The sequence below is a fragment of the Chrysemys picta genome, chromosome 4 (assembly GCF_011386835.1).
Source record: "Chrysemys picta bellii isolate R12L10 chromosome 4, ASM1138683v2, whole genome shotgun sequence".
NCBI classification, from domain to species: domain Eukaryota; kingdom Metazoa; phylum Chordata; order Testudines; family Emydidae; genus Chrysemys; species Chrysemys picta.
Genome location: NC_088794.1, coordinates 9,381,034 through 9,404,735, shown reverse-complemented (window position 1 = coordinate 9,404,735; position 23,702 = coordinate 9,381,034). Strand labels below are relative to the sequence as shown.

The 23,702-nt window shown below is 52.0% G+C and overlaps 1 pseudogene; it reads right to left on the bottom strand.

The window, feature by feature from the left end:
• Nucleotides 1-3,898: 3,898 nt before the first annotated feature.
• Nucleotides 3,899-23,669, bottom strand: LOC135982806 (zinc finger protein 135-like; annotated as a pseudogene).
• Nucleotides 23,670-23,702: the final 33 nt, after the last annotated feature.

Here is a 23,702-nt window from a genome sequence, read left to right as displayed (position 1 = left end):
GGTTTTTTTCCTAGGAAGAGGCTCCCCAGAGATGTCCTTGAACCTGGACTCCTGAGAGCCTTTCTAGCAACAAAAAGAATGAGGAGTACTTGTGGCACCTTAGAGACTAACAAATTTATTTGGGCATAAGCTTTCGTGGTCTAAAACCCACTTCATCAGATGCATGGAGTGAAAAATACAGTAAGCAGTATATATATTACAGCACATGAAAAGATGGGAGTTGCCTTACCAAGTGGGGGGTCAGTGCTAACGAGGCCAATGCAGTCAAGGTGGACGTCGCCCATTCCCAACAGTTGACAAGAAGGTGTGAGTTTCTACAGAGGGAAAATTGCTTTTTGTAGCGACCCAGCCACTTTCAGTCTTTATTCAGGCCTAATTTGGTGGTGTTCAGTTTGCAAATTAATTCCAGTTCTGCAGTTTCTTATTGAAGTCTGTTTTTGAAATTTTTTTGTTGAAGAATTGCCACTTTTAAGTCTGTTGTTGAGTGTCCAGGGAGACTGACGTGCTCTCCTACTGGTTTTTGAATGTTACAATTCTTCATGTCTGATTTGTGTCCATTTATTCTTTTGCATAGAGACTGTCCTGTTTGGCCAATGTACATGGCAGAGGGGCATTGCTGGCACATAATGGCATATATCACATTGGTAGATGTGCAGGTAAATGAGCCCCAGATTTTGATTTTGTTGCAATCGTCAAAGCGGTATGGCCGCTCCCCAGTGTGTGCATGCTGGTGTATTCTCAGGTGTGGGATCTGTGCATAGCCCTTTCCGCAGTCAGCACAGCGGTGCGGCCACTCCCTGGTGTGCATGCGCTGATGTATTCTCAGCTTTGAGCTCTCTGCAAAGCTCTTGCCACAGTCAGTGCAGCGATACGGCCACTCCCCGGTGTGCCTGCTGTATTTTCAGGATTGAGGACCATCTGAATCTTCTGCTGCAGTCAGCACAGCGATGTGGCAGCTCCCCGGTGTGCATGCGCTGGTGCTGGGTCAGTGCGGAGGGGTTGCTGAACCTCTTGGCGCAGTAGATGCAGTGATGGGGACGCCGGCCCATGGGGAGTCTCTGGTGTGTAACCAGTTTGGTCTCTGGCTGAGTTTACCCCGGGGATGGACGGTGTTCTCTGCATGGATCCCTCTATGGGCCGTGGGATCCTGCGTTCCTGCCGTGCTCTCCCCACATTCAGACTGTATCCAGGGGGATCTCTAACCTTGGGAGTTTAATACAAGCCTGGCGTGGCAAGTATTAAGTTTTAAAGTCCTTGCAGGCCCCCATCTTCTGCACTCGAAGTGCCAGAGCGGGGAATCAGCCTTGACAGCAGGTTTTATTACAAATCCTGGAGCAGTCACAGTAAATTTAGGGACCTGTGATTTTACTAAAGTTACTGTAACTTACTTGTATCCGTAATTTCTGATACAAAATACTGTGACAAATCTGCAGCCTGACTCAGGGTGGTTCTACCCTATGGTGTTTGTGCAGCACCTAGCACCTGCTCCATGCATGTCTTGTATCTCGTTTTAAGCTTAAATTGTAGCAGGCCCAGGATACAGGCAGCGTCTGGCAGAACAGGGTCCTAATTTTGTTTTCAAACTGATTTTGTGTTTATTTCCATCAGAGGGGTTTATTTACATGGCGTTGGTGCTTCACTTTCTCCTGTTTTATAGCATGAGGCCTGTTCCCCAGTTTTTTGGGGTTTTTTTTTGCTGCTTTAATTATATTGGTTTGAAACTAGTTCAGTTGAGGGGCTACAATCCCTTCATGTAGATGCAGTAAGACCGGTTTAAAGCTGCTTAGAACAATGTAGCTTATTCCTGTGGGGGAGTGAGTCCGTTTCTAGGAATTCCTTTTGAAGAAGTCATTCACTCTCGGCCTGAGATTCCAGTCTTTGTGCAAAACTAAAACTAAACTAAAATCCTCAAGAAGGTGAGGATTGGGGGTGGGGAGTTGGAGTGTGTGTGAAGGATTTGAGGGGATGAGCAGTCACTCAGGGTTTGTGGGATGTAACCTGGAAAACATGTCTATATTGTGTCACAACCCGATCCCTGGCACTGCTGAGCTGGAAGGGGTGAATGGTGCCACCCAGCCTGTGGTCTACAGACAGTCACAGACGCGTTAGGGCTGAGGGCTGTGCTAAGCATTGACACTGAAGCAATGTAAGTGACAAAGGTTTCATGCCAGAGAGAGGAGGAGGAGAGGGAATGTGACAAAGGCCATCCCACCACCCTCTCCCTCACACCCAGCCCATACACCAGGGTGCTCGAAGTCATGGCCTGCGGGACAATTTCATCTGGCTCCCAAATGTGTCCACTCCCCCCACAGCAGCTGCCTGGCACGCGGGGCAGTTTTAGAGCATTACAGTGAAACGCTGCAAGTGACAGAGATCTGCTCTACACAATGGTGTCACCTCGCACTCATTGTACGTGACTGGTCCTGCCCTGCGCCATTCCCAGCTTTCTCCTTGCTCGCTGGGGACAGGTTTCTCCAGTCTGAGAGGTCACATGCGAAGTGAAGCTTGAGAGGACTCTGCCAAGGGCCAGTGATTCTGGGATGCTCTCGCAGGCTGCAAGCAGGTTTTTGCCTCTTTGAGCTATGTCTAGATTCATGTGCCCAGCGCCACAGGACACCAGCACACACATGCCTTGAGTCAGGAGGGGCAGAGGCATGAAAACCCATTTGGTGCCCCTTACCTTGGTATGATTTTCTGAGGTGTGGGAAGCCTAGAAGGTGTTGTGGTCTATGGCCGGACAGGCTTGTCTTTCTACCCAGGTGCTTGTTTGCCCCCCAGCAGCCAGCTCACACAGTCTCTCTCTCTCCCTCCACCCCACCAGTCCATGTACCCCATCTCCTCAGAGTGAGGGCAGGGGAGACAGGGCTCAGGAGAGCTTTCAGTGAATGTCTTAGAGACAGCACACAGCGTCTCTCAGAAACTTCCCCAGCAGCCAGCACACAGACTGACTCTGTGTGTTACACAGACACACACACACACACACACAGTCTCTGTCTCTTTCACACTCACCTCCGAACACATACTTGTTTTTTTATTGTTTCTTCGTGATACTTCCTACAATGCACATATATTCTCTGCAATTTTATTCTTCCTAAGTGTGTAACTTTAGTGTTTTGACTGGTCTATGCATTTCATGATTTTTATTTCTCTTGCACTTAAATTTAATTATTTAATTAGTGAGTTCTAAAATGGCTAACCTCTCCTGGCTGCAGTAATTATCCCTAGGGTAACTTAAAAAAAAATTATAGCTAGGTTTTTTGTTTCTACTGGTGGCGCACATATCTCAGTGCACATAACAAAATTTATTCTGCAGATGGATGGAAAAAATGAGAGAGAACATTGCTCACAGCCCCAATGCCCTCTCCATTACACAGCTGGGGAAGCTGAGGCATGGTGGAGCTGTAGTGACTCGCTTCTAGAACTGAAGCGAGATCTTCTGAATCCTACTGCACTGTCCTACCCACTAGATAAATGAGACCCCAAAAAACAAAGCATTTTACAAATACATGGAAAAGCACAGGAAAACAGGGACAGCCTGGGCCCATTACTAAATGAGGAGAGAAAGACCATAAGAGAAAACGCAGCAATGGCCTAACTGGTAAATGCCTCTTTTGTTTCAGTTTTCACCAAAAAGTTAGCAGTGATCGGTCGACTTAACATAGTGAAGATCAGTGTCAATGGGGTAGGATCTGAGCCTAAAACAGGAAAAGAAATAGAATGTTAGATTACTTCCTCCATTATCTTTCCAGGTACTGAAGTTAAGCTGACTGGTCTGTAATTCCTTGGCTTGTCCTTATTCCTCTTTCTATAGCTAGGTACTATATTTACCCAGTCCTCGGGCCTCTCTACCATCCTTCATGAGTTCTGAGAGATGATCGTATTGTCTCAGAGATCTCTTCAGGCAGTTCCTGAAGTAATCTAGGATATATTTCATCAGGCCCTGCTGAGTTGAAGACATCGAACTTGTCTAAGTAACTCATAACTATTTCTTTTCCTGTTTTAGGCTCCCACAAGGGGCTGCTGTGACACCAGAACAGAGAGCAGCTGGCTTACGGCTGGAGCAGCCAGTCACGGGGAGTGGGGGGGGGGGGGGGGGGTCGAGGCTGCTTTCGTCACAGCACCCTACCTGTGGGCTGAGGTCTGAAGGCAATGGATGGGTGAAGGGGATGGACAGAATGGAGCACACAGGGCTGCTGGTGGGGTCAGAGGAGCTAGTGGGTGACATTGAGCCAGAGTGAATGCAAGGGGGTGCAGGGCAGATGGGGTGTGTGCGCAGGGAGACACGGGGATAGGACAGAGCCTGACTGAATGTGAGAGACCAGGGGTTAGCCACAGTCTCCATGGCCTCCTCAACTCTCTAACACTCACTCCCCTCCCCTCAGCTCCTCCATGACCCCTGGCTCCCCAAGCCTTTGCACTGCTTCTGAGGGGCACGGGAAATACATTTCTATGTTGTAGTTTAAATGAATTATTACTCAAAGTTCTGTATTAATATGTCTGGTGAGGAATCTATTTGTGAAAAATCACTTCCTCAATCTTTTTTGTTGTCCGTATTGTTACATAGTTCCTAACAGGTATTTTGAAATAAATTACCAAAATAACTGAAACTAGTGTGATTATAATGTGGTATTTTGACACAGAAAATATGCAGATGAAAATATTTTTCGCAAAATTTTTAGGCACAGAATTCCCCTAGGAATAATGGGAAACTCTCTCTAAGCACCTCCTAGTGACAAGTTCATCAGCCCTGATGGTCAGTTAGGCCTTAGAACATTTTGGTTGGTTCATCTTAAAGATTTACACTTCACACAGGCTTTTCCCCATAACATTTGAAAGCGTCAGCTTGTTTAATAGCATAGCAACACCGGGTTAAACAGACCTTTGTTACACATCAAGTACATAGTGTGACAGGTTCAGTCACAGGGACCCCCTTGAGACTGTCACTTGATGCACTGGGGTGCACCCTTCTGCAGTTCAGACACTGAGGGCTGGTCTACACTAGGGGGGGAAATCGATCTAAGATACGCAACTTCAGCTACGAGAATAGCGCCCCCCCTCCCCCCCCGTCGACTCCGCTTCCACCTCTTGCTCTGGTGGAGTTCCGGTGTCGACGGGGAGCACGTTCGGGGATTGATTTATCGCGTCTAGATGAGACGCGATAAATCAATCCCGATAGATCGATTACTACCTGCCAATCCGGCAGGTAGTGAAGACGTACCGAGATTCACTCAGCCCTGGGGCTTCTCAGTTAACAGGGACTTTCCCAGCGCCCAGTGTGCTGCCTTTCTGGGAGCCTGAACCCCAAATAAATCCATTTTACTCTGTATAAAGATTATAAGTGTTCACCCTCTATAATACTGAAAGAGATGCACAGCTGTTTGCCCCCCTCCCCGCGCCCAGTAACAATTACCTACCCTGGGTTTATTAATAAACAAAAGTGATTTTATTAAGTATAAACAGTAGGATTTAAGTGGTTTCAAGTAATAACAGACAGAACAACGTAAGTCAAAAAGCAAAACCAGTTGAAGACACTCATTATTTACTTCCCCGGCCTTATATAGAATTTCCCTAACACCTTTATTTGGAATTCCACCCCCACCCCTCCGAAAAGTACCATTTTCAAGATGGATTTCAGTATCAGGTGACAGGGTCACATGTCTCTGTCAGACCCCAGTCTCCATTCTTCCTGGGTTAGCCCACAGGAAGGCTTGCAGGTAAACAAAGCCATTCACGACTCAGTAATTCTGAAGCACCCTTAGTGGCCTCCACTTTATATGTCTACATCAGTAGTTCAAGTTCATACCTTATTTTCCTAACTCCAGACATAGAAATAAGTCATGCAAACAAATAGGATGAACACACTCAGTAGTTTACAAGCTTTCTAATGATATGTTACAGGGGACATTTAGAATAAAGCATACTCCAGTTATGTCATATTCCTAAGCATATTTTCATAAAGCATATGGAGTGCGATGTCACACACAGTTCTTCATCATCACATTTCTATTTAAAGTACAGGTCTGTCGCATCGTACGCTGGGGTTACGTTCCGCAGTCAGCGCGTAAAGAGAAAATCACGTATAGTCAAAATTACATTGAGTGTCATGGCGGGTGGAATCACCCGCACTACAGGTACAGTATTAAAATTATTGTTTTTCTTTTTTTTTGTTTTTGTTTTGTTTTTGCCGACCGCGTAAAGCTGAAATCGCGCATGTTAAATGCACGTAAGATGCGACAGACCTGTAGACAGTGTGAGCAGTTCCTAAGTCTTCTTTCAGTCACACGCACCGAGCTGCCCTCCCGCCCCCCGACCAATCCAGGCTGAGACAGGACTGCAAATGGCACCTCTAGACGTCACGCAGGAGTCACCAGCTGGCTGTAACCAAAGTAGGTGTGGGGGAAGTTCCCAGCTGGGTCCCATCTAGATGGGGGGGGGGTAGGTTTGTCCTGGGTGCATCCCAGGTAAAAGTGTGTGTGAGAGAGAGACAGAGAGTGAGAGACCTGGCTGGATCCCATGAGATGGGGGAAGGGGATGACCTGGCTGGATCCCACCTAGATGCAGGGGGTCCCTAATGGAGTAGCTTGTGACCATCTACTCCAAAATCCCCTCACCTATCTACTCTTCCCCACACTGCTCAGCCAAGTCCCCTTCTCTGCCCAACACAGTCTCAGCACAGCTGTGCGGCCGCTCCCTTGTGTGCGTGCGCTGATGCCTTGTCAATGCACTGTTGCTGCTGAAGTTCTTGCCGCAATTATGACAACTGTAGCGCTGCTCCCCTGTGTGTGCGCTGATGTGCTCTCAGGCACGAAATCCGTGAAAAGCCCCTGCCGCAGTCAGCACAGCTGTATGGCCGCTCCCCTGTGTGCGTGCGCTGGTGTATTCTCAGGCCTGAAATCCATGAAAAGCTCTTGCCACAGTCAGCACAGGTGTATGGCCGCTCCCCCGTGTGCGTGCACTGGTGTATTCTCAGGCCTGAAATCCGTGAAAAGCTCTTGCCACAGTCAGCACAGTGGTAGAGCTGTTCCCTGCTATGTGTGCGCTGATGGTTGGTCAGTGTACTGGCACTGCTGAAGCGCTTCCCGCAATCGTCACAGCGGTACGGCCGCTCCCCGGTGTGCGTCCGCTGGTGTGTTCTCAGATCTGAGACCTGTGCAAAGCCCTTGCCGCAGTCGGTGCAATGGTGAGGCCGTTTCCTGGTGTGTTTGCGATAATGCACTCTTAAGCTTGAGCTTTGTGCAAAGTCCTTGCCACAGTCAGTACAGTGGTACAACCGCTCCCCAGTGTGTGTGGGCTGGTGCAATCTCAGCCCTGAGATCCGTGCAAAGCTCTTTCCGCAGTCTGCACAGCGGTACGGCCGCTCCCCGGTGTGTGTTTGCTGGTGCGTTCGCATCCCTGAGATCTGTGCAAAGCCCTTGCCACAGTAGGCACAGCAGTGCGGCCGCTCCCCGGTGTGCGTGTGCTGGTGTGATCTGAGATCTGAGATCTGTGCAAAGCCCTTGCCACAGTCAGCGCAGTGGTGCAGCCGCTCCCCGGTGTGCGTGCGCTGATGTCTACTCAGCTTTGAGATCTGTGCAAAGCCCTTGCCACAGTCAGCACAGCGGTGCGGCCGCTCCCCAGTGTGCATGTGCTCATGTCTACTCAGCTTTGACCTCTCTGCAAAACCCCTGCCACAGTCAGCACAGCGATACGGCCTCTCCCCGGTGTGTGTGCGCTGATGTACTCTCAGCTGGGAGCTGTGTGCAAAACCCTTGTTACAATCAGCACAGCGATACGGCTGCTCCCTGATGCGCTTGCGCTGATTCTGGGTCAGTGTTTTGGCATTGCTGAACCTCTGTCCAGAGTTGGCACAGCGGTACGGCTGCTCCCTGGTGTGTGTGCGCTGATGTACTCTCAGCTGGGAGCTGTGTGCAAAACCCTTGTTACAATCAGCACAGTGATACGGCTGCTCCCTGATGCGCTTGCGCTGAATCTGGGTCAGTGTTTTGGCATTGCTGAACCTCTGCCCAGAGTTGGCGCAGCGGAACGGCTGCTCCCTGGTGTGCGCGCGCTGGTGCTGTTTCAGTGTGAGTGGGTTGCTGAACTTCTTGCCGCAGTCGATGCAGCGGTGGGGACACCGGCCCATGGGGAGTCTCTGGTGTGTAGCCAGGTCTGGTCTCTGGCTGAGTCTACCCAGGAGATGGACGGTATCCAGCATATTGATCCCCGTGTGGGCTGTGGGATCCTGCTCTCCCTCTGTGCTCTCCTCACATTCAGACTGTCCCCTCGCTTCTCCCGGGATCCCGTGCCCTGCTGGAGAGAGCAGAGGCCATTCCGGTGTTAGCTCATCATTAGGGCTGCAGGTTTGTCAAGGAAGGAAAAATGTCACAGACGGAGCGATTTCCCCACTTCTCAGTGACTCTTTTGGGGATGTGAACCTCTGCCTGCAATGGCGGCTCCTGTCCCCCAGGGCTGGACCCAACGCCTCGCTCCGGGCACTGAGACCTGGCCTGCGGGGTTACAGCGCCGCTCAGATTTGCCCCCGCCCCCAGTTATGATGGTGGGAGAAAGGGACAAACTTCAGTGAAGGGCATTGCCACCCACATCCTCTCTAGCCCACCCCAACCACTCTGCACCGGGCTGGGATTAGGGCTGCAGCGCTGGGTGGCCGGGGGGGCATGCTTCTTTGGGCAGCAAGTGCCCCTAGGCAGGGCGAGGAGAGTGGCAGGTTTTATTAAAAATCTTCAAGCAGTCACAGTAAATTTTGTGACCTGTGACTTTAACTAAATGTACTGAAACTGCGCTGTAATTTTGGAGACAAAAGGCTGTGAAAATCTGCAGCCTGATTCATGTTGCTTCTACCCTATGTTGTTTGTGCAGCACCTAGCGCCTGCTCCCATGTGTGCCATGCGCCTCTTGGGTCTTGTTTTATGTTTAAACTGCCCAGAATCCAGGCAGTGCCCTGACCCAGGACTAGAGCCCCTCGGTGCTCAGGCAGTTGAAATAGGGACCATGGTTTGTTTTCAATCCGAGTTTGGTTTCATTTCAATCAGAGGTTTTTATTTACATGGTGCTGGTTCTTCACTTTCTCCTGTTTTACAGCACGAGGCCTGTTCCCCACTTTTTGTGCTGTTTTAACAATACTGGTTTCAAAATAGTTCAGTTGAGGGGCTACAATCCCCTCATGTGGCCACAGTTAGCTCCTTAACACAACATAGCTTATTCCTGGGCCAAATGTTTGTTTCATTCTTTATGCAAAACTAAAACTAAACTAAAATCCTAAAGAAGGTTGGTGGGCTTTTTTGGGAGGGGTGGGGAAGGTGGGGGTTGTCACATCACACAAAGTCACTCAAGGTTCGTGAGATGTAACCTCAAAAACATTTTTGTTTTGTTTTACAACCTGATCCGTGGCACCGCTGAGCTGGAAGGGGTGAATGGTGCCACCCAGCGGGCCTTTGGTCTACAGACAGTCACAGATGCGTTAAGGCTGAGGGCTGTGCTAAGCATTGACACTGAAGCAATGTAAGTGACAATGATATTGTGCCACTGAGAGAGCAGGAGGAGAGGGGATGTGACAGAAACCATCCCACCCCCCCTCTCTCACACCCAGCCCATACACCAGGATACTCCAAGTTGTGGCCCACAGGACAATTTCCTCTGGCCCCCACGTGCGTCCGCGCCCCCAGCAGCAGCTGCCTGGAACACAGGGCAGTTTTAGAGCATTACAGTGAAGCGCTACAAGTGCCTGAGACCTGCTCTACAAAATGGCGTCCTCCGACTAGGCGCGACCTCGCACTCGTCATACGTGATTGATCCTGTCTTGAGATAAACTGGAGCGAGTCCAGCGAAGGGCAACGAAAATGATTACAGGGCTGGGGCACATGACTCGCAAGGAGAGGCTGAGGGAACGGGGCTTATTTAGTCTGCGGAAGAGAAGAGTGAGGGGGGATTTGATACCAGCCTTCAACTACCTGAAGGGGGGTTCCAAAGAGAATGGAGCTCAGCTGTTCTCAGTGGTGGCAGATGACAAAACAAGGAGTAGGGGTCCCAAGTAATGGTTTCTCAATGGGGGAAGTCTACGTAAGATATTAGGAAACACTTTCACTAGGAGGGTGGTGAAGCACTGGAAAGGGTTACCTAGGGAGGTGGTGGAATCACCATCCCTAGAGGTTTTTAGAACCCGACTTGACAAAGCCCTGGCTGGGATGATTTAGTTGGGATTGGTCCTGCATTGAGAAGAGGGGTTGGACTAGACGACCTCCTGAGGTCTCTTCCAACCCCAATCTTCTATGATTCTATAAGTAATCAAACGTTCTATTTGTAAACACCTAGAAGGAAATAAAGGAACAGATAAGAGTCAATATGGATTTCTCAAGAACAAATTATGTCAAACCAACCTAATATCCTCCTTAGGCAAGTACCAAACTTTGTGGATAGGGGAGAAGCAGTAGATGTCAGATCTTGACTTTAGTAAAGCTTCTGATACTATCTTGCATGTCCGTCTCATAAACAAACTAGAGAAATATAGCCTAGGCAAACCTACTATAAGGTGAGTGCACAACTGGCTGGAAAACCACACTCAGAGAATCGTTATTATGGTTCAAAATTGAGCTGAAAGGACATATCAAGTCGGATCCCACACGGATCTGTCCTGGATCCGGTTCTATTCCGTATCTTCATTCATTATTAGGACAATGGTGTGGAGCATTCACTCATGAAGTTTACAGATGATTCCAAGCTGGGAGGGGTGGCAAGCACTTTAGAGGACAGGATTACAATTCAAAAGAACCTTGACAAACTGGAGAAATGGTCGAAATTAAATAGGATGACGTTCAGTAAGAGCATATGCAAAATATTACACTTACGTAGATCAATTACACAAATAGAGAATGGGAAGTGACTGCCAAAAAAAGAAACATCTTAAGATGGTTACAGAAAGCTTGGTGGGATGGCATTCGCTCTAACAAGAAACTACTTATCAATAGTTGGTGGCTGTGAAATCCCCATTTCTTTATTTTTTGTCTTTATGGTCCCCACTTCCCTATTGTTTGTCTGTATGACCTCTGTCTGGTTCTTTCATTGTTTCTGGCTGCTGTCTAATTAATTTTTCAAGGTGTAAATCAATTAAGGTGCTGGGATATAATTGTTAGAGAATTATGTTACAATATATTAGGATTGGTTAGTAAAATGTTAGTATAATGATTGGTTAAGATACAGCTAAGCAGGACTCAAGTTTCACCATATAAACTGGGGTCCCAAAGGAAGTTTTTTGGAAACCAACTCCAGGACACAGCCCCAAGCTCAGAGCTGCCAGACCTCAACACTCTGCCAGTGACACCATGCAGAAACTGGAATCCCCCAGATGGACCTGATCCTGACTGGCCATCAAGAAAAGTTCATCTGGCTTATTGGGAATGGTGAGCACTGTATGCTTAGCGTGTGCAGTCTGTTTGTGGTGTTTGGTAATAAATAGACGTTAAGTAAGATATTACTGTGTAAGGCTCTTTCGCTGGTAAAAGACACCGCAAACCCGCAGAGTGTAAGCCCACCGAATGGGTAAGGGTAGGGGCCTATAAACTGTGTGAGCGACAGAGAATTTTGTGTGGGTAACACTGATGCCAGGATAAGAAGTAATGGGCTTAAACTGCAGCAAGAGTGATTTAGGTTAGACATTCGGAAAAACTTCCAAACTCTGAGGGTAGTTAAACACCAGAACAAACTACCTAGGGAGGTCGTGGAATCTCACATCATTGGAGGTTACTAAGAACAGGTTAGACAGATACGAGACAGGGATGGTCTAGGTAATATTTAGCCCTGCTGCAGTCAGGGCCGGCTCCAGGCACCAGGCACCCAAGCACATGCTTGGGGCAGCACCTGGTAAGGGGTGGCGGGGGGAGCGCGGCGCGGCATTCTGCGGGGGGGCGCTCCGGCGGCGCGGCGCTGGAAGGGCGGGCCCGGTTGCGCGGGGCTCGGCGAGGGCACGGTGCTGGAGGGGGGGTCCAGCGGCGCGGCACTCGGGGGGGGGGTTCCGGCGGCGCTTAGTGCAGGGGGGGCAGGCTCCGGCGCTCGGCGGGGGGGCTTGGGGGCGGCGCTTTTTTTTGCTGCTTGGGGCAGCAAAAAAGCTAGAGCCGGCCCTGGCTGCAGTGCCAGGAACTGGACTTGACTACCTACTGAGGTCCCTTCCAGTCCTATCCTATCTAGTCCTCGTTGTGCCTATCCAGCTGGGATTCCTACCAGACTATCTTCCCCAGTAACTCCTGGCTGAGTTAGAGCAGGGCTTTGTGAGGCACATGTCCCATCTCCATTGACAGACTCCAAGTAAGGGAGAATCCATTGCATCATGAGGGGAGCGCTCCCAATGGTTCATTCACCTCCTAGATAAACACTGGCCCTTAATTCCCAGCCTCAATTTGTCTCTCTTCTGCTCCCAGCCAGTGGAGCTCGCTCTGCCTTTGCCTTCTACGTTAAGAAGCCCTCTCCTAGCAGGTGTGTAAACCAGAAGGGACTCACCTGGGGAGGAGCTCTCAGGCCCGGAGCTTTCCCTGGAGTCCTCAGCATCCTGGATCCAGAGCTCAGCCTCCCCTACGTCGATCCGGTGGATTAAGTCTGGTGTGGAACCTGAATAGCCTGTTTCGGGGGGAAAGAATCAGTTTTATTACTGAAGTGTTGGGGGCAGCGACTCAGTTATACGTTGGTGCAGCCCAGCACAACAGGGCCCCGATCTCGGTCAGTGTGCGGCTGCGCAGCACCTAGCACGACGGGACACTGCTCTCGGTCGCTGCTTCAGATGAGAGTGCAACTGATCCCAGGCAGGAGAATAATGAAATAACCCTTCCTTAGAGGAAACAACAAGGAGACCTGTGGCACCTTAAAGATTAACAAATGTATATAGGTACAAACATAGTAACACACCCATCTTTGCATGTGTATATATATCTGCCCACTTAAGTTTCCACTTCATGCATCTGATTAAGTGGGTCTTTTGGAGGGGATAGGGAGCTATTACAAGCAGCAGGAGAGTTTTCTCCCTAACTTATTTGTCTAACTAGAGTCAGTTCTTAAGGCAGAATTGCTGCCCTCCGTGGCTGGACTGGGATTCCTGGAAGAGGTTGTTGCTCATGTACTGTTTGCTACCACCGCTGTGCCAGGACTGAGGTACGTAATAAACAAGTTACACAGAGATTAGCCCCAGGCTTTGTAGCCCTGAGTTTTCCTTTAACAGGAAGCCGGCCTGAAAGGGGCTGGCATTTGCCACCATTTGTGTGACGGGTTGGATCACAGAAACCCCCTTAGGGCTGCCAACTGATGTGCTGAGACTACTTCTAAGTCTGTTTTCCCTGGCAACTTGGGACTTCAGTGCCCTGCCTGGTCTGAGCCAGACACGGCTGCAAACCCAGACCCAGGTCTGAACCACGTCCCCTAACAGCTGCAGGCTTAACTGAAAGCAGCTTAAGAAGTGTTCCTGTCTCCAACACTCAGATGCCCAGCTCCCAGTGGGGTCCAAACCCCAAATAAATCCATTTTACCCTGTATAAAACTTATAAAGGGTAAACTCAAAAATTGTCCGCCCTCTGTAACACTGATGGAGAGATATGCACAGCTGTTTGCCACCCCAGGTATTAATACATACGCTGTGTTAATTAATAAGTAGAAAGTGATTTTATTAAATAAAAAAGTGGGATTTAAGTGGTTCCAAGTAATAGCAGACAGAACAAAGTGAATTACCAAGCAAAATAAAATAAAACATGCAAGACTAAACCTAATACAGATAAAATCTCACCCTCAAAGATGTTCCAATAAGCCTCTTAACAGACTAGCCTCCTTCTAGTCTGGGTCCAGCAATCACTCACACCCCCTGTGGTTACTGTCCTTTGTTCCAGTTTCTTTCAGGTATCCTTTGGGGGTGAGATCCAGCTGAAGACAAAATTGAGGGGTCTCCCAGGGGTTTAAATAAACTCTCTCTTTGGTGGACACCCCTCCCTCCCCCTGTGTACTTATTGGGTTCCGAGAAGTGGGCTCCAAGCTCCAAGATGGAGTTTTAGAGTCACATGGGCAAGTCACATGTCCATGCATGACTCAGAACTTACAGGTAGCAGCCATGGTTCACATGCTACCTTGAACGTCCTCAAGTAGACTTCTTATGTGGATTGGAGCCTTTCAAGATCCATTGCCTGTTAAGTGTTTCTTGACTGGGCACTTAACTTGCACATTCCTTTCTCAAGAAGCTGACCAAATGCCTTACTAAGGCTACTTAAAATCAAGCAAGTACACAGCCAATATTCATAACTTCAAGTACAAACGACACATACATACAAATAGGATGAGTATATTCAGAAAATCATAACCTCTACAGAGATGTTACATGGCATATGTAGCATAAAACATATTCCAGTTATATCATATATACATTCACAAGCATAGTCCCATAAAGCATTAGGGGGTGCAAAATCACAATTTGGCTGCTGGGTGGCACATGGCAGCAGAGGCCTGGAAGGAACCCAGACATTTCACAGCTGCGAATAAAAGAAGAGAAATTGGTCCTTACCCAGGGAAACGATGCCCCGGTAATTCCGCAGCATCTGGCTCCTGTACAGCCGCTTCTCTGGCTGGGATAAGAGCTCCCACTCCTCCCGGGTGAAATACAGAGTGACGTCCTCGAACGCCACCTGGAGCTGCTGGCACAAGCGTTACACACTCAGCACCTTCCGCTCCAGCCCCCAGCCCGGAGTCTCAGCAGGGGACGCGGTTTCTCGGGGAGCGACTCCCAGGGAACCCCCGGCCCAGCAGCTGTGACCCAGGGAGACTCCCCCCCACCCCGCACAGCTCCCCGGGGACTCGGGGCCCTGCTGGCCGGGGACAGGAGTCGCCCTCGGCTCCCCACGGGGCTCTGGGGCGTGGCCCGAATCCCAGGGCCGGGAACAGGCTCCCCCCCCCCCGGCCAGAGTCCCACCCCCGCCCCAGGCCTGTGCTCAGCCCCGCTCACGCCCCGGCTCAGGCGCCTCCGGGCTCCTCTGCCCAGCCGGGGCCTCGCTCGGGGGAAGGGGCCGCGCCCGGCTCCGCGTGTCCGCCCGCCCAGGGCCCCCCCGCCCCGGGGCCCCAGAGCCGCCCCCCGGCCCCAGTGCTCCGGCTGCTGCAGCCCCCAGCCCCGGGGTCACTAGCGCGGGAGGGACCCGGGTCCCGGCCCCCCTCGGCCCCCAGCCGGGACCAGCCAGTGCCCGGCCGGGGAGTCCCCGCCCCGCGTCCTACCTGCACCGGCCCCGCTGCAGCCATCGCCGGGCTCGGCCCCGGCCCCGGCCGCTTCCTCCGGGCAGCGACTTCCCGCCCTCCCGGACGCCTGGGTCTCGAATCCGGCCCTGGGTCGCTCCCCCTGCGCTGGGAGTGGGGTCCCTCCGTGGGGGGCTGGGAGCGTGTGTCACAGGAGATCTCACCCCCCCCCCCCCCCCAGGCTGTGTGTGTGTGTGTCAGAGCAGCGCTCGCTCTGTCTGTGCGCGTTACAGGCAAGGTGCGGGACTGGAGCCGTTTGTATAGTGGGGGACGGGGGTGCTGAGAACCAGTGAACCAAACCGTAACCCCTGTATGGATTGGAAACCACTTCAAACCAGGGGGTCACGCAGCACCCCTAATTCTAGCACCTTTGGTTCCAGGAGCTCTCACATGGATGTATTGTGTGTGTGTGTTTCAGGAGGGCTGTATGTGTGAGTGTGTGTTACAGGAGCTCTCACCCAGCTGTGTAACGTTTGTGTTTCAGGAGCTCATACCCATATCCCTGCCCAGTGTCATAGGAAGGGCTGCTGCCCCACACACAGATGTCATGTTCTGGCCTTGGGGCTCATCCCGGCTGGCTACCCCAGCCCCTGTACATCGGGCCGAGCCCCGATGCCACCTACACCAGCAGCAACAAATGGTCCAAGTTTAAACACATCAAGGGCCTGCGGGACGCCCAGCACAGAATAATTGTGATGGAGAAACACTGCAACTACACTTTTTCCCCCTAGGGGCCGCTGTGGCACCAGAAGAGGGGGCAGCTGGCTTATGGGTGGAGCAGCCAGGCAGAGGGTCAGAGGATATTTCACAATGCTCTGCCCATGGAGTCAGGTGTGGAGGTAAGTAATATGGGGGAGATGGACAGAGTGGGGCATATAGGACTCCTGGGTGGGGGTAGTCACAGGAGCGAGTGAGGTAACACTGAGGTAGGGGCAGAATGCAAGTGGGGATGCAGGGACACATGGAGGTGAAGGGGCGGGGCAGGGACACACGGGGACAGAGGGCAGATGTGCCTGACTGAATAGGAGAGGCCAAAGGTGAGCCAGGGTTCCATATGGGAGGATTCCCAAGTCTCTATCAATCACTATTCCCCTCTCCCACCAAATCCCCCTCGTCCATACTTCTCCCACCCACACCCAACAACTCTCAAAGTTCACTCCAGGCTCCTTCCCAGCAATTACTTCCCTCTCCCTCAGCTTCTCCATTACCCCTGGCTCCCCGAAGCCTTTGCACTGCTTCTGAGGGGTGCGGGAAATACGTTTCAATATTGTAGTTTAAATGAATTATTACTCAAAGTTCTGTGTTAACAGGTCGAGTAAGGGATCTATTTATGAAAAATCATTTCCTGAATCTTTTTTGTTGGCTGTTGTTTGTATTGTTACAAACATAGTTGCTGATAGGTAGTTTGAAATAATAAGTCCCATCTAGATGACGGGGAGCGGGGAGGAGGGGAATTGTCCTGGCTGCCTCACAGCTCTATGTGTTGGGGGGAGTTTGACAGAGAGACCCCTGGCTGGACCCCACCTGGATGCAGGGGTCCCTAATGCAAGCAGGTTGTGACCATCTACTCTAAAATCCCCCCACCTGTCTGCGCTTCCCCACACTGCTCAGTTAAGTCCCATTCCCTGCCCTTCACAGTCTCTGCTGGGCATCATGGGGACAGGACCACTCCCTGGTCTGATTCTGCTGGCACTGTGCCAGGCCCTCCAGCTGCCAGAAGCCCCTTAGGCCCCGGACAGTGGCAGAGGGGCGTTGGTGAGTCAACTGGTGCCAGGTGAGGTTGCCCAAGTGAGCAAAGCATTTGCCACAGTCAGCACACCTGTAAAGCCGCTCCCCGCTGTGAATGCGTTGGTGTATTCTCAGGTATTAGCTCTGTGCAAACTCTTTCTGCATTGGAATGGCCGTTCCCCGATGTGCATGCACTGGTGCTGGGTCAGCTTGTTGGCATTGTTGAACATCTTACCACAGTCGGCAAAACGGTACAGCTGCTCCCCGGTGTGTGCGCGCGCTGATGTTTGGTCAGCGCACTGGCATTGGTAAAGCTTTTACTGCAATCGTCACAGTGATACGGCCGCTCCCCGGTGTGCGTGCGCTGGTGTATTCTGAGGTGTGCGATCTGTACATAGCCCTTTCCGCAGTCCGTGCAGCGATACGGCCGTTCCCCAGTGTGTGTGCGCTGATGTATTCTCAGCTTTGAGCTCTCTGCAAAGCTCTTGCCACAGTCGGTACAGTGGTGCGGCCGCACCCCGGTGTGCATGCGGTGGTGCATTCTCAGGGTTGAGCTCTGGGCAAAGTCTTTGCCACAGTCGGTGCAGTGGTGCGGCCGCTCCCCTGTGTGCAGGCGCTCGTGTATTCTCAGTGTTGAGCTCGTTGCAAAGCACCTCCCACAGTCAGTGCAGCAGTACGGCCGCTCCCCGGTGTGCGTGCGCTGGTGTATTCTGAGGTGTGCGATCTGTGCATAGCCCTTGCCACAGTCAGCACAGCGATGCGGCCGTTCCCCGGTGTGCGTGCGCTGGTGTGTTCTCAGCTTTGAGCTCTCTGCAAAGCTCTTGCCACAGTCAGTGCAGCGGTGCGGCCGCTCCCCAGTGTGTGCGCGCTGGTGTCTTCTCAGGTGTGCAAGCTGTGCAAAGCCCTTGCCACAGTCAGCGCAGCAGTGCGGCCGCTCCCCAGTGTGTATACGCTGATGTCTACTCAGATTTGAGCTCGATGCAAAGCCCTTGCCACACTCAGCACAGCAGTGCGGCCGCTCCCCAGTGTGCGTGTGCTGGTGTGATCTCAGATCTGAGATCTGCGCAAAGGCCTTTCCACAGTCAGCACAGCGATATGGCCGCTCCCCAGTATGTGTGCGCTGATGTACTCTCAGCTTTGAGCTGTGTGCAAAACCCTTGTTACAATCAGCACAGTGATACGGCTGCTCCCTGATGCACATGCGCTGATTCTGGGTCAGTGTTTTGGCATTGTTGAACCTCTGACCAGAGTTGGCGCAGCGGAACGGCTGCTCCCCAGTGTGCGTGCGCTGGTGCTGTTTCAGTGCAGAGCGGTTGCTGAACCTCTTGCCGCAGTCGATGCGCTGGTGGGGACACCGGCCCATGGGGAGTCTCTGGCTGAGTCTACCCAGGAGATGGACGGTATCCAGCATATTGATCCCTATGTGGGTTGTGGGATCCTGCTCTCCCTCTGTGCTCTCCCCACATTCAGACTGTCCCCTCGTTTCTCCCGGGATCCCGTGCCCTGCTGGAGAGAGCAGAGGCCATTCCGGTGTTAGCTCATCATTAGGGCTGCAGGTTTGTCAAGGAAGGAAAAATGTCACAGACGGAGCGATTTCCCCACTTCTCAGTGACTCTTTTGGGGATGTGAACCTCTGCCTGCAATGGCAGCTCCTGTCCCCCAGGGCTGGACCCAACGCCTCGCTCCGGGCACTGAGACCTGCCCTGCGGGGTTACAGCGCCACTCAGATTTGCCCCCGCCCCCAGTCATGATGGTGAGGGAAAGGGCCAAACTTCAGTGAATGGCATTGCCACCCATATCCTCTCTAGCCCACCCCAACTGTTAGGATACAGATATTCAGGCCTGCCTGTAAAGGCCTATACTTAAAGAACGTAGGTAAATGTTTATCATTTAGCTAGTTCTAGAGGTATAAAAGAAAGAGTCAGTGTCTGGGCCTTCTCTCACTGTGACAGTCTGCGGCCCTGTTCTTAGGCTAAGGCCTTTGGCTAAGGAGCAGGGGCAGCCATAAACTGGGAAGTGTATGGTCACATCCTCACCTTCCAAACTAGTCACATTGAAATAAGGTGCTATTGGGCCGTTAGGAATACAATCCTGTCCTGATAATGCCTATCAGGGCCGCCCGGGGGGGGGGGGCAGGGGGGGGCAATGGGGCAATTTGCCCAGGCTCCAGGCCCCACGGGGGCCACCACGAGAATATAGTATTCTATAGTATTGCAACTTTTTTTTATGGACGGGGGCCCTGAAATTGCTTTGCCCCGGGCCCCTGAATCCTCTGGGCAGCCCTGATGCCTATCACCTCCAGATGAAGATGGTTAAAGAAAATGTAGTTTGATAGCCTCCTGTCTGGCAAGAAATCACTTCTCAATAGTTGTGGTTGTGAAATCCTCATTTCTGTATTTTTATCTTTATGGGCCCCACCTTTCTATTGTTAATCTGTCTGGTTCTCTAATTGTTTCTGTCTGCTGTATCATTAATTTTGTTAGGTGTAAGTTAATTGGGGTAGTGGGATATAATTGGTTAGAGAATTATGTTCCGATTGGTTAGATAGATTTCAGTAAAATGATTGGTTAAGGTATAGTTGAGAATATTACTATATAAATTAGGGGCAAACAGGAAGTAAGTTCGGATTCGAAAACAAGGAAAAAGGAACTTGGATTTAAACTCGCTGGAAGTTCACCCCAATAAACATCGAATTGTTTGCACCTTTGGACTTCGGGTATTGTTTCTCTCTGTTCATGCGAGAAGGACCAGGGAAGTGAGAGGGTGAAGGAATAAGCCCTGTAACACCAACCACTCTGCACTGCTCCCAGTCATGATGGTGGGGGAAAGGGCCAAACATCAGTGAAGGGCATTGCCACCCACATCCACTCTAGCCCACCCCAACCCCTCTGCACCGGGCTGAGATTAGACTTGCACTGCTGCGGGAAGCGTGCTTCTTTGGATGGCAAGTGCCCCTAGGCAGGGCGAGGAGAGGGGCAGGTTTTATTAAAAATCTTCAAGCAGTCACAGTAAATGTTGTGACCTGTGACTTTAACTAAATGTACTGAAACTGCGCTGTAATTTTGGAGACAAAATGCCGTGAAAATCTGCAGCCTGACTCATGTTGCTTCTACCCTATGTTGTTTGTGCAGCACCTAGCGCCTCCTCCCATGTGTGCCATGCGCCTCTTGGGTCTTGTTTTATGCTTAAACTGCCCAGAATCCAGGCAGTGCCCTGACCCAGGACTAGGGCCCCTCGGTGCTCAGGCAGTTGAAACAGGGACCATGGTTTGTTTTCAATCTGATTTTGGTTTCATTTCAATCAGAGGTTTTTATGTACATGGTGCTGGTTCTTCACTTTCTCCTGTTTTACAGCACGAGGCCTGGTCCCCACTTTTTGTGCTGCTTTAACAATACTGGTTTCAATATAGTTCAGTTGAGGGGCTAAAATCCCCTCACGTGGACACAGTTAGCTGCTTAGCACAATGTAGCTTATTCCTGGGCCCGATGTTTGTTTCATTCTTTGTGCAAAACTAAAACTAAACTAAAATTCTCAAGAAGGTTGGGGTTTTTTGCAGGGCGGGGCTGAGGGAAGGGGGTTGAGAGGATGCCAAGTCACTCAGGGTTTGTGAGATGTAACCTCAAAAATATTTTTGTCTTGTTTTGCAACCTGATCCGTGGCACCGCTGAGCTGGAAGGGGTGAATGGTGCCACCCAGCAGGCCTTTGAGCTACAGACAGTCACAGATGCGTTAAGGCTGAGGGCTGTGCTAAGCATTGACACTGAAGCAATGTAAGTGACAAAGATTTTGTGCCACTAAGAGAGCAGGAGGAGAGGGGATGTGACAAAGGCCATTCCACCCCTTCTCCCTCCCACCCAGCCCATACACCAGGGTATTCCAAGTTGTGGCCCACAGGATGATTTCCTCTGGCCCCCACGTGCCTCCGCGCCCCCAGCAGCAGCTGCCTGGAACGCGAGGCAGTTTTAGAGCATTATAGTGAAGCGCTACAAGTGCCTGAGAGCTGCTCTACAAAATGGCATGATTGATCCTGCCCTGAGACAAACTGGAGAGTCCAGTGGAGGGCAACAAAAATGATTAGGGGGCTGGGGCACATGACTTACGAGGAGAGGCTGAGGGAACTGGGATTGTTTAGTCTGCAGAAGAGTGAGGGGGGATTTGATACCAGCCTTCAACTACCTGAAAGGGGGTTCCAAAGAGGATGGATCTAGATTGTTCTCAGTGGTAGCAGATGACAGAACAAGGAGCAATGGTCTCAAGTTGCAGTGGGGGAGGATATTAGGTTGGATATTAGGAAACACTATTACACTAGGTGGGTGGTGAAGCACTGGAATGGGTTCCCTAGGGAGGTGGTGGAATCTCCATCCTTAGAGGTTTTTAGGACCTGACTTGACAAAGCCCTGGCTGGGATGATTTAGTTGGGGTTGGTCCTGCTTTGAGCAGGGGTTTGGACTAGATGACCTCCTGAGGTCTATTCCAACCCTAATCTTCTATGACTCACCTGGAGAGGGGCTCTCAGGCCCAGAGCTTTCCCTGGAGTCCTTGGCATCATGGATCCAGAGATCTGCCTCCCCTACCTCGATCCGGTGGATTAAGTCTGGTGTGGAACCTGAATAGCCTGTTGCGGGGGGGGAAGAATCAGTTTTATTACTGAAGTGTTGGAGGCAGCGACTCAGTTATACGTTGGTGCAGCCCAGCACAACAGGGCCCCGATCTCGGTCAGTGTGCGGCTGCGCAGCACCTAGCACGACGGGACACTGCTCTCGGTCGCTGCTTCAGACGAGAGTGCAACTGATCCCAGGCAGGAGAATGAAATAACCCTTCCTTAGAAGAAACAACAAGGAGTCCTGTGGCACCTTAAAGATTAACAAATTTATTTAGGCATAAGCAAAGTAATGTAACACACCCATCTTTGCATGTGTATATATATCTGCCCACTTAAGTTTCCACTTCATGCATCTGATTAACTGGGTCTTTTGGAGGAGATGGGGAGCTGTTACAAGCAGCAGAAGAGTTTTCTCCCTGCCTTATTTGTCTAACTAGAGTCAGTTCTTAAGGCAGAATTGCTGCCCTCCATGGCTGGACTGGGATTCCTGGAAGAGGTTGTTTCTCATGTGCTGTTTGCTACCACCGCTGTGCCAGGACTGAGGTACGTAATAAACAAGTTATACAGAGATTAGCCCCAGGCTTTGTAGCCCTGAGTTGTCCTTTAACAAGAAGCCGGCCTGAAAGGGGCTGACATTTGCCACCATTTGGCTGCTGGGTGGCACATGGAAGCAGAGGCCTTGAAGGAATCCGACATTTCACAGCTGTGAATAAAAGAAGGGAAATGAATCCTTACCGAGGAAAACAAGGGCCCAGTAATTCCTCAACATCTGGTCCCGGTACAGCTGCTTCTCTGGCTGGGATAAGAGCTCCCACTCCTCCCGGGTGAAATAAAGAGCGATGTCCTCGAACGCCACCTGGAGCTGCTGGCACAAGCGTTACACACTCAGCACCTTCCGCTCCAGCCCCCAGCCCGGAGTCTCAGCAAGGGACGCGGTTTCTCGGGGAGCGACTCCCAGGGAACCCCCGGCCCAGCAGCTGTGACCCAGGGAGACTCCCCCCCACCCCGCACAGCTCCCCGGGGACTCGGGGCCCTGCTGGCCGGGGACAGGAGTCGCCCTCGGCTCCCCACGGGGCTCTGGGGCGGGGCGCTGGGCGGGGCCCGAATCCCAGGGCCGGGAACAGGCTCCTCCCCGCCGGCCGGAGTCCCGCCCCTGCCCCAGGCCTGTGCTCAGCCCCGCTCACGCCCCGGCTCAGGCGCCTCCGGGCTCCTCTGCCCGGCCGGGGCCTCGCTCGGGGGAAGGGGCCGCGCCCGGCTCTGCGTGTCCGCCCGGCCAGGGCCCCCCCGCCCCGGGGCCCCAGAGCCGCCCCCCGGCCCCAGCGCTCCGGCTGCTGCAGCCCCCAGCCCCGGGGTCACTAGCGCGGGAGGGACCCGGGTCCCGGCCCCCCTCGGCCCCCAGCCGGGACCAGCCAGTGCCCGGCCGGGGAGTCCCCGCCCCGCGTCCTACCTGCGCCGGCCCCGCTGCAGCCATCGCCGGGCTCGGCCCCCACTCGTATCAGCACAAAGTGCTCTCGCTCCCGTTTTGCTACTTTGGGTGTACTGAGCATGCTCACTCGAACTGAGCATGCCCAGTAACCTTCGTTGTAGCCACTGCCCTCTCTCTGCCCTTACTTCTACTTACGCTTTGCTGCCTCCTCTTTGGGGGGGTTAAAAGGATTAAGGGGGCAAATCGCAGCGGGGGGCTGTCAGGGTCTGAGCAGGGGGCAGAATTTTACTGGCCTGGGGGGTTCAAGCTACTGTAGCTAGCGGCAGAAGAGGGGCTGAAGGGCAAAAATCGGTGGTGGGGGGTGAGAGCCGGGGTTAAGCGGGGGGGGGGGGGGGGGAGACACTGCCAGACCCCGTGCGGGTACAAAACCCCCGTTTAGGGAGGGGGAGGGGGGGGGAACAGTGACCCCGTGGGATGAGCCACCCACTGTGCTCGCTAATCTAGGGGTGTGGGGGGGGGCAGAGGCTGTTTTTGTTGTTCTCACAGGGACGCTGCATGTCAGCCTCGGAGCAGGGGGCGGGTTCCTGGGGCTGGGGTCTTAAAGGCACAGGCCTCCAATTCCTAGCCTGTCAAAGCTTAATCACCGCATCTCCTCTCTATCCTATACAAGTGTTGCAGGGCCGGGGCCGCCCAGACGGGGGAGCC